This window comes from Vicia villosa, linkage group LG3 (assembly GCF_029867415.1).
Source record: "Vicia villosa cultivar HV-30 ecotype Madison, WI linkage group LG3, Vvil1.0, whole genome shotgun sequence".
Lineage (NCBI taxonomy): Eukaryota > Viridiplantae > Streptophyta > Magnoliopsida > Fabales > Fabaceae > Vicia > Vicia villosa.
In genome coordinates, this window is record NC_081182.1 from 100122198 (window position 1) to 100133916 (window position 11719).

Sequence of the window (11719 nt, forward strand, 5' to 3'; positions counted from 1 at the left end):
GCGTGACTCCGCAAGGAAGAACCATCCTTAGACGACTCTACCAAATTGCTAACCTTAGTTAGACTTGAAAAGAATGCTAACCTTAGTTAGACTTGGAAAAGAGAAGACACAACCGTAGCGTGACTCCACAAGGAAGAACCATCCTTAGACGACTCTACCAAATTGCTAACCTTAGTTAGACCTTGAAAATGAAGACACAACCGTAGCGTGACTCCCCAAGGAAGAAACCATCCGTAGACGACTCAACCAAATTGCTAACCTTAGTTAGACTTTGAAAAGAAGACACAACCGTAGCGTGACTCCCCAAGGAAGAAACCATCCGTAGACGACTCAACCAAATTGCTAACCTTAGTTAGACTTTGAAAAGAAGACACAACCGTAGCGTGACTCCACCAGGAAGAACCATCCTTAGACGACTCAACCAAATTGCTAACCTTAGTTAGACTTTGAAAAGAAGACACAACCGTAGCGTGACTCCACAAGGAAGAACCATCCTTAGACGACTCAACCAAATTGCTAACCTTAGTTAGACTTTGAAAAGAAGACACAACCGTAGCATGACTCCACAAGGAAGAACCATCCTTAGACGACTCAACCAAATTGCTAACCTTAGTTAGACTTTGAAAAGAGGGTGCTAACCGTAGCTAGACTTTAGAAAAAGAAGGTACTAACCTTAGTTAGACTTTGAAAAAAGGAGGTACTAACCTTAGTTAGACTTTGAAAAAAGGAGGTGCTAACCTTAGTTAGACTTTGAAAAAAGGAGGTACTAACCTTAGTTAGACTTTGAAAAAAGGAGGTGCTAACCTTATTTAGACTTTAGAAAAAGGAGGTGCTAACCTTAGTTAGACTTTAGAAAAAGGAGGTGCTAACCTTAGTTAGACTTTAGAAAAAAGGGGGTGCTAACCTTAGTTAGACTTTATTGAACACGGCAAGTGGAAAACTGACCAATGAAGCATGATCTTAATGAGGACTAACTTTGTATCCAATCCACCTTGGAGGAGGAGGACAAGACTTCTTCTGGGAATATATTATCTTGTGCCTTTAGAGCACATACAAACTTGGCTTATGCATTGATGCATGTTTGAATTTTTCCATGGCGTAATGCTCCATATACATGGAAATGCTACGCGTTTTTGTAGATGCAATGTGAATGCAATGATTACTATATGTAGAGATAATGAGGGCCTTTTAAAGAATATTTCGCTGACTTGTCAATCGAGCTTCGTCTCTGACCTCGGGAGAGGTAAACACCAGGGAGAATCCCCTTGCAAGATATATCTCTTCGTTGGGTTGAAGAATAACTTCGGACTTCTCACCATGTGCCCTAGCTCGGAGAATTTTTAGCTTGAGGAGATTCCCTCAATTTACCATATTGGGGATGAGAAACCTTGATGAGGAACTCTTTATGGGATGAGTGGAACACCTTCGAGGAGAAATAAACTCCTATGCTCGTGGAATGGAACAAACTCTCAGGAGAAATAAACTCCTACACTCGGGGAGAGAATGAATTCTCAGGAGAAATAAACTCCTATGCTCGGGGAGTGACTTTTCTAGGAGAAATAAACTCCTATGCTTAGGAATGGAATTAAATCTCAGGAGAAATAAACTCCTATGCTTGGGGGGAGAGTAACTTTAGGCATCTTGCTGGGGAAAAGAATTATGATACTTCTCCTTTTTGTGATGGCCAACTGCACTTTACAAGTGAATGATGGTTCCCAAAAGATTGTGCCCCCGGCTGCCTGACTCATGAAGATATCTGACTTACAAAGATATTTGCCTCGAAAGGATCCTTACACCACCAGTACTTGAGAAAATCTGCCCCAGCATATTCATACATTTGAAATATTCTTTCTCTTGATCCACGGATGCTTGAAGAGATTTGTCGAATCTCGAGGTAATTGCCCCCAGATTGAGTGAGCTTGAGAGATTCCTCGACGTCACTACTTCAGATTGATTGAAATCAAGAGAGATTCCTCGACTTGATTAACCCTGATTGGTCGAATTTGAGATGTCAAACCTTGATTTTCTTGCCCCAGATAGGCTGAACTCACGAGAGAGATTCCTCATCGTGACTGCCCCTGATTATGCACATCTTATCAGAATCCTCAGGTTTACTTCCCTTGAAGTCAACCAAACCGTGGAAGCAACTTTAGCATACTCGATGGAGTCTTCAAACTCTTCCTCTTAGGGTACTTAATCAACATGCATCTACTCAATAGAGTATTCGGACTTCTCCCCTCAGGGTAATCAATCAAAGAAGGTATCAACTGATTTGCTCAATGGAGAATTCAACCCATTCCCCTCAGGGTAACCAATCAAGAATATTATCAAATTGATCAGACTCAACGGAGTGTTCAGGCACTTGTCCATTAATAACCAAACAACGAGGGCATCAAACTTCATACGCTCAATGGAGCCTTCAAACAACTTGCTTTGATAATGATTTCGTTTTCCTCTACGGAGTTCTCAAGTCCCCTTTTTTTTTACTTTGACATGATCAAGCTCTTCGTGGATTCTCATCATAGAGATTTCCTTGATGTTTAAGCAAATTTTTGTATGCAAAAGAATGTTAATTCTAAGAATGATAATTCTAATGCAAAGCCTATGCTAGTCTTGAAGTTTAAAAACTTTTTATGCAATGAGGTGGCCGCCTCTTGTGAATGAAATGCAAAGCGGGCATACAATACCAACATAGACATATGTTATGCTTCATTGGGAGTCAGTTAAATGCTATCTCAATGGAGTGCGTCTTCGAAATGAACCCTACTTCAATTAGGACTTTTAAGGGTTGTAACTTGGCCGGGTTCACGGTTTTCAGAAACAAAGGATTTTTAGGCTCAAAATTATTTGGTGCCCACCCCCTTCGTGATGTTCTCCACTTCTAAGTTCACTTAACTCAACATGAGTGCTCGTCCCTCACCAGGAATTTTTTGAAATGGTTGAGGAATCAATGAGATTTTTCGGACATGGCAGTCGCTCACCTTTTATTCTTTTGATTCATTATCACACGACTTTGTTCTTGCTTTATTTTCACAAATTTTCTTTTTATTGCTATTTCTTTTTTTCTTTTTTTTTCTTTCTTTTTTTTTTTTGCTTTTTTTTTGCTCTCTTTTTTTTGAACAAGTCGTGTGAACTCGCATTGTCTTTGATTCGTTGGAAGTGATTGCGACTGCCTCATTCCATGATTGATGAAGAATTACAATTGTGGTATCGTCATCTTCTGTCCTTTTGATAGGTGAAGGATAACCATCACGGTTTTGACTTTCCTCAACCTTTTGAAGGATAACCATTGTTGTATCCTTAGATATATACCCTTTATGAGTTTTGAACACTTGATCAAGTTAAATGAACACTACCCTACCCCAGGGTTAAAACAAGGGTTTTTTCTGATCAAAAAAGAAACTCCTACTTCAAGGCTCAAAGGGGTTAACGAGGGTCTATCTCCCTTATATCTCCGGTGTTTGGGGATTTGAAACAATGCCTGTACATCATCAGCAGGGTTTTATTCAAAAACACACAATTAGGGATTTTGCATTTTTATTGTCATCATTCTCCCTCCGCTCGTTGCCTAAGCAAGAGATTAATAAAGTTGGTATCATAATGCCAAAAACTTTTTTTTTTTGAGTGAAAACGAATGGATTACTTCAAGACAAACATAAACAATGCATTATGATTTTCATTCAGAAATTAACAAATTTTTACATGCTAGCAGTGCTTAAACAAACAATGAAACGTTACAAATGAGAATGCAATAAAGAACTAAATGAATGCCATTGTTGAGGAGACTTGACTCCGTATGGACTTATTGCTCTCGAATGCCTTTTGCAGTTTTGATACCCCATTGAGACTTCAACTTGTGCATAGGACCTCTTGGAGTGGATTGTGGTTATTCCGAAATCAACGAGGACTTGAATTCTGCCTTTGAATGTCCTACCACCTTCAGTTGAATGGCTAGGTGCCCCAGCATGGTAACCACTTAGCATTATCATATGTTCCTTCCACACACTTCAGATTACTTCCCAGAAGTATATTCCAACAAAGGCGTACAAGAGTGGTGCATTTATATTTTACTTTAGGGATTCGAGCAATGCAAATGATGCAATACTAAAGATAGACAATGTCTTGCTTATCCCTCGGTCGGGAGCCCCAAATATAGATGCTAGAACAGTAATCACCATCATAAATGGAAGAAGCTAGTATGATCATCAAACTCAGGAGAGCTATATGTGGTAAGGAAGACCCATAATGCCAACTGAAATACCAACCACAAGGCACTTGCATTACATCGTTATGTTTCCCATATTCTTTTTATCTCTGTTGACAAGCAAAGGGTTATGAGAAGAAAATTCCAGGAAGAGATGACACATGATATGAAGCAACAGCTTGAGAATGAGAAATGCCTTTGCAGAACACTCTTGATTATCACATGGCAAAAGATTCTGACAAAGTTGCACAAAAAATTGTAATGCTTTAGGGATTCGAGCAACGCGAATGGTGCAATGCTCAAGACCAGAATACGTCTTGCTTATCCCTCGGTCGGGAGCCCCAAATAACTTCCACATATGTACAAGAGATGAATACCACTTTTGCTTGCATGTCCAAACTATCCAGAGAGAAAATAAATGACCTTTGCAGCTATTGACATCAAGCACTAGGCACAATCCAACAATGTCTAAATCAACGGAGTCATAATCTTTTATGGCTTTCAACCTTGTCTTCAAGAGGTGGAATCTTTTGTCAATCTCAATAATCGGAAACTTGAAGACTTCAATTTCCAAATTATTATCACGATGCGAAGTCTCCTTAATAGGAATAGGAACCTCAACAGTACTTCGACATTTTGATTCATAAGAACTTCTCATGGGTGAGATTAACATTGTCATTTGGCCTCTAAGGAATTTGTCTCAATTCTCCTTGTCAAAGAGAAAAGGCTTGAATAACATTTATGTCCTCATCTCATTCAAGTCCTCACGGAGTTGTTCCATCATTAACTTTCAAGCACGTAGCGGTGAGAAGTCAATTTGTTGCTGGAGTTAGCATTTGAGTAGAAAGGGCCCTCATAATCTTCTGAGAGAACTATGAAATGCATGATAGTATGAATGCATGTTTCATTTCTAAGGGATCCTAAAGTCTTTTCATCAACTTTTGTTTCTCTTTTATTCTTTTTTTTTTTTGTTGCATATAGTATCTTTTCTTTTTCTCTTCCATCTTTTCTGTTTTTCTACTTTTTTTTTTTTCATTTCCTCTTTTTTTTTGGAAATAGACTTTAGAATCCCCCATAAATAAACTGGATAAAGTAATGATGTTATGCAATGCAAAAGCATGGGATCAAGGTCCATATAATCCAAGTAACCACTGTACAATCCTCTGAATAACTGATGTAGGTCAGATGTCATGAGATCAAAGTTCCGACACCTTTTTGAATACCAGGAGAACCAATAGTCACCAACAGAATAGAATAGTCACCAACGGTACCTGTCATGTATATCCCACCCCACTCACAGGTGAATCTAGGTCAAGGTAGGTCAAAAGGTCTCCAGCGTTAACAACTCTCCTGAAACACCATCATTGTTGCAAATACATGCCAACAACGGTATCCCATTCGAGTCTCAGCTGGTCGTGGGTCTCATGATCGCAATCAACAGAACCTGACATTCTGTTGGCGTCATGACTATCCACTCTATCCTAGGTATCCTATGTGTTAACTCTGGCCTGGGTATTGGGCCTTTTACCTCATAGAACAACCCACCCAACCTGCAAAACAGAACAGAAGACCCCAAGGAACACAGAATATAATCCATATGCATGATATGCAAGCAGAAAAGTAAACATGTAAACATATATACAAGGTATGGACATAAAAACAAATAAACACCCAGTAAATAAACAAACAAACGCAGGCTAGGATCGACTCACTAAGGATGGACCAGCAACAGGTCTATCAACATCCCCAGCAGAGTCGCCAGCTGTCGCTACCGCGAAAAATGGAACCAGAGTCGCCACTAATATATTCATCCCATCGCGGGAAAGGAATATCAGAAACCTAACTCGGAATAAGAACAAGGTCTTTCGACCAGAGAACAGGGCACGGGAGTCGGTTACGCGAGGGGAAGGTGTTAGCACCCCTCACGCCCATCGTACTCGATGGTATCCACCTATGTTTGTTTCTATCTAAAGGGTGTCTAATGTCTAAAACCTAAATGCGAATGCATGCAAAAGAAATACGGGGAAAAGAAGGAATTATTTACAAGTGTGTTCGCTTAGGCCCCGCGACCCAATGCCTACGTATCCTTTTCAGGAATCAGAACGACCGTAGTTCGGCTCCATAGTTTCCATTTGTTTTGTGTTTTTTAGTTGAACAGCGGTTAAGGTCACAATCCACGATGCTCGACCTTTGGAGACTTATACGCCTATTTTTGGAAAGGACTTAACATGTTCTTAAGCGCCTAACAAGGCAAAAGAATGAACTTGGGTTTGTGTTTTTTATGTAACTACATGATGAACAAAACCCAATACAAGGTTTCGCACCACTTCGTTACTTTGTTTTAATTCGAGCCTTTATTAAATGTTTTAAATGTTTTTGGTTGGGTATTTTTTAAGGGAATTTACTTTGCGATTAGAATCACATAAAATGTATAATGATCGAGAAGCAGATTAGGGAATGAATCCCACTCACTTCTATCCCATTATATAATGTTCAAGAAACAGATTAGGGAATGAATCCCACTCATTTCTACCCCATTAATTAATGTTTGAGAAACAGATTAGGGAATGAATCCCACTCATTTCTCTCCCATTAAGTAGTGACCGAGAAACAGATTAGGGAATGAATCCCACTCATTTCTATGCCACTAAGTGATTGAGAAACAGATTAGGGAATGAATCCCACTCATTTCTCTATCACTTTCTTAATGTGATTCGCATCTTTATTTATTAGTGTTTTAATGTTGAAAAGAAAAAGAATGAACAAGGGAACTAACCTATTCTCTAATCTAAGTTATTCTAATCTAAGTCTAATGGCCCTAAGGTCAAGGATAACTATCCTAACCTATCTCAATTCCTCTTAACAAAGAAGGAAGAGTCTAAGGGAACATGGCAAAAGAATGGAGTTACAACTCCAACAAGATGAGAAGAGAGCCCTAGGGCAGTAGCAAATCAAGGAAATAAATGTCCTAAATCAAACACAAAAGCCATATGGCGCTACACGAAAATATTCACAAAGAGTTACCAAAGTATCGCATAAATCGTCACTTAACCATTAGCGAACAAACATCCATTAATCAAAACAAAAAGCAAATGAAACCATGAACAAAGCTTAAAGTCAGTAGCAATTAGTTCATTTATAGGTCCAAGACCTTATACCAATCTATGTTAGTCAATTAACTTGAAACAAACAAAGTTCTAACAAAACTATACAAAACTAGGTCAAAACTAGTTAGTAGAATTGAAATTAGGAGTGAAGTTAGAAAGATGTAATCAAATGATGGAAGTCAGTAGCTAATGACCTCTAATAGGTGTCTAAACAATCATGGAATCATGTCACGAAGTTTCATACAAAATTATAGGTCATTCGGACAAGTTATGGGGCAATCGTTAACCAAAGGTGAGTTATCTACAAGTAAAAAAGAAAAATCAAGTAAAATAAGAAAACATGACTTGAAAAATTCAACTCCAGGTCTTAGGACCTCTAACCATCCCTACTTATATGTACAAAAAGAAACTAAGTCAATTGCATAAATGCAAAGCAAATTATAGGTCAAATTCACATGGTTATCCGTTTAGGAACGCACACAAATCGGGTATAGAAAATCTAATGAAAACATAACCAAAACATAGAATTAAACTTTTATTTTTTTCACACAATATGGTATATGAGCCTACTGATATCACACAAAAAATGGCAATCAAATTCTACTCCTAAGGTATTAAACAAAAATATTTTGCAAAAACTATCAAAACATGAAACATTATGAACATATTCGACAAAATGGCTTATCAAAAATAATAAATCAAATCAAAAAATTCCACAAAAATTATGAAAATTATCTAAACACAAAATTAAATATGAAACCTATTATTGTTGATTTTTTATTTGAGATAAAACTGATCTACCAAACAGAAATTAGGAGAGAAGCAAATTAAAAAAAAAAGAAAGAAATCTAACAACAAAGAGGGGTGCTGCAGTAATTTTATTGGATTGAGATATATCGCATAGCGCTTTGGGCTCAGAATAGGGGATGGGAATAGCAATTCGTGGAGAGCCCAATAAAATTGATTCAATTTTGCTTGATCTAATTAATCACAATTATTCAGATTTTATTATTGAACATTATTGTAGATTAATCCCTAATCAAAATCAAATAATCAAACTTTATGAAATTAATCCCTAATCAAAATCAAATAATCAGACTTTATGAAATTAATAATCAAAAGGGGCTAGGGTTAAATCATGTGTGACCTTTCGAGTTTTTTGAACGAGTCTTCTTCCTCCTCTCTCAAAACGGCGACGGTGACTTAACTCCGATCGCATTCGTCCACCGCCTCCACTAACCACGACGGAACGACCTCCATCTTCGCTTCGATTCCCCTTCTCTCATTACTCATCTCTCGCTGCGATCTCAGATCCTTTCTCTATCTCTTCTTCTCTCGTTTCACGGCGACGGCGCGGTGGATCTTTCTTCTCCGACGAGATTCTCGTCGTTCACCACCACCTTACAAACAAACGTTTCCGTCCTTCATCCGAACCTCTCTCTCCATCTCTTATCTCGGTCTCACATCTCTTTGTTTGCTCTCACGTAACATTCAACGAACTCGCGCAAGGACGACGGTGTTCATCATCTCCGATTTACTCTTAATTAAAAGCGCTTTCTGATTCAAACTAACAGAGCCTTTGGCGTACCTTCAGTTGCGAAGAGAACGAATAGAAGGCCAAATCCTTCAGGTAATCATTTTCGATCTTCTTCCTCCTCTTCTTTTTTTTTTGAGTTCGATATTATTTTCCGCTCTGAGTTGTTATTGGTGATGGTGATGTGAAACCGCAGATGTGAATTGCAAGTTCTTGAGGATTATTGCGTGGAAGAAGAATTTTTTGATTGAGACTTGAATGGAATTGTTTGTGATGATTGCAGGTTTTCTGAAATTTTCGTGTGGATTGAAAAGTGAAGGAGATTCTGGAACTGAGATATTGAAGATCGATAAAGGTGAGTTCGTGAAGAAAAATTATGGTGATTTTCTGTTATGGTGAGTGGTTGAAGATGAAGATTCGATGATGGTTTCTGCAGATGAAGTTGTGAAGAGTTTGTGAGGTTTTTCGGTTCAGAGAGAGAGTCTAGCGAGTTTTTTACAGATGAAGATCCAAGAAGATTTCTGTTAGGTGATTGAGATTGTGAAGATTGGACCGAGTTCATAGGAAGATGAGGAGAGTATGAAGATGATGAATTCTGATGGTGAGGATCGGTGGAGAAATTTCTGTTACATTTTAGTTATTTTTCTGTTATGAACTTCTGATCCTATTATCCTTTTTTGACTTTTTTTCTCTTGCTAAATTCTGTTGTTGATAATTTTCTCCTGATATCTTTTCCTGATTTTTCTTATGAGTCTCTCCGTTAGCAGCAATTAGTGAACCGTGCCCTGTGTTTTCCTTTATGTGCAGCAATGCAGGGTTGGTTCTAGATTATCTTGAAGCAGCTTGAAACATAGAAAAATTAGGATGGACTTTTTCTTTTGTAATTCATTGATGAATGACATGGATTTTGTAATTTGAACTTGGATCTGTATATCTTGTTGTACAAACTTTCAAAATACTTGTAACGAAGCTTGTACTCCATATTAATCTTGATCTTTATTTAGAATTCCTCTTGTAGATTGTAATCATGGTCAAGAACCAATAATAACTTCAAAAGTTCAATTGACTCTCTTCGCGATGCGTCAACCTTATGACGACTCGTCTTTTGAGAAACAAAACAAAACTTCCCTCTTTCCTTTCATTATTAATTGAGAAACAAAGTAAAAGTTCCATCTTTCCCTTCATCATCAATTCGGTAAAAGTTCCATCTTTCCCTTCATCATCAATTCGAATGTATAGATAAAAGCTCAAAAGTTTGCATAAGATCACATATAACTCGTAGCTCCAAGTAATGAAGTGGATCGAGCCCAAGTGTTTGAGACATACCCATGATGATTGCCGAAGCCATAAACTCATAATTAAATCTCAACTCTTGAATATTTGGCATCCTAAGCATCAATGAAGCCACACCTCATATCATGCGCAAACTCATGTGTTTGAGGAGAGGGAATCTTACTCCATAATCCACTGTTTAAAAAAGAGAAGAGCTAGTCTTTGGGTGATATCTATACCTCAACCATTGTGAAAAATCTTAGCCTCGAAACCCTTCACTTTACTGGATTTCTGTGCTTTATTGAATGCAAATGTATGCTAAGTTAATGACCTAACTATATGTATGCATATGCAATGTGAAACTTAAGCCAATTAGAAATAAATATATGGGCAAATTTTGGGGTGCAACAGACATCAACTGTTATATCTGATGCAAATGCACCACTCAAGCTGAAGGGAAAGTTTTATCAGGCTGCAGTAAAACTTGTGATTTTGTATGAGAGAGAATGTTGGACGACTAAGAATCAGCATTAGAATAAAATAAGTGTAGCAAAGATGGGGATGTTGTTGTGTATGTGTCATAAGACTCAACATGATAAAATTACAAATGAAAATATTAGAGAGCGTATCGGGGGTAACGTCTGTACTAGAGAATATGGTGGTAAATAGACTAGGTGGCTTGGGCATGTAGAGAGAACACTTGTACATTCAGTAGTAAAAAGAGTAGACCATATGAAGAGAAGGTAAACAATTCAAGGAAGAGGAAGATCCAAAAATACTATAAGAGAAGGTATTCATAAAGATCTCGAGATTAATGATTTGGATAGAAGATGATCCTTGGTCCTTGATAGAACACTATGGAGAAAGTTGATCCATGTAGCCGACCCCACCTTCGGGGATAAGGCTTAGTTGTTGTTGTTATTGTTGCTGCTTTGTATAAGTTGAGTTAAGTAGCTTACCAATATTTTGTATTTATAACTTAATCCCTAAAGAAATATATCTAGTAGTTCTAGTGATAATCAACCACATTCACATTGACGCTGCCTTCTTTATGTATGTTTCATATTATTACATTCAAAGAATACTACCAGTATCAATATGATTGAGTATTTTAATATTCAGTAGATATATTTTTTTTTTATAAATACAACTATTTATAACATGAATTTAACAATTTTCCTAAAATAAATAACATGAATTTAACATTTTTCTTTTTGTTTCTTCTTTTTAAGTCATTATTTATTCATAAAACAAGTTCATTATAAATAAAGCAGATATAAATTCATAATAATTTTTCACAATAAAATTAGAAAAAAAATTCAAAATATATCAGAGCCTGGTTTCGATCCAGGGACCTGTGGGTTATGGGCCCACCACGCTTCCGCTGCGCCACTCTGATTTGGTTGTTTTTTACCACTAATTTTATTTATAATAGTTAAATTAGTATAGAAATTTTAACAATAATAAACAATTGTAACAAAGAATTATTAAAATGAATTAAATGTGACTATATTTTAAAACTCCAGAGTTGTTATCCCTCTGGTCACATGGTTTAAATATCTTGGATCCGTAATAAAAAATGATGAAGAAATCGAAGAGGAT

At 37.2% G+C, this 11719-nt stretch overlaps 1 non-coding gene across 1 annotated transcript; it reads right to left on the reverse strand.

Annotated features, from left to right (window-relative positions):
* Positions 1-11444: 11444 nt before the first annotated feature.
* Positions 11445-11516, reverse strand: TRNAM-CAU (transfer RNA methionine (anticodon CAU)). Its single transcript has one exon. It is a non-coding gene; the product is annotated as a tRNA-Met (tRNA).
* Positions 11517-11719: the final 203 nt, after the last annotated feature.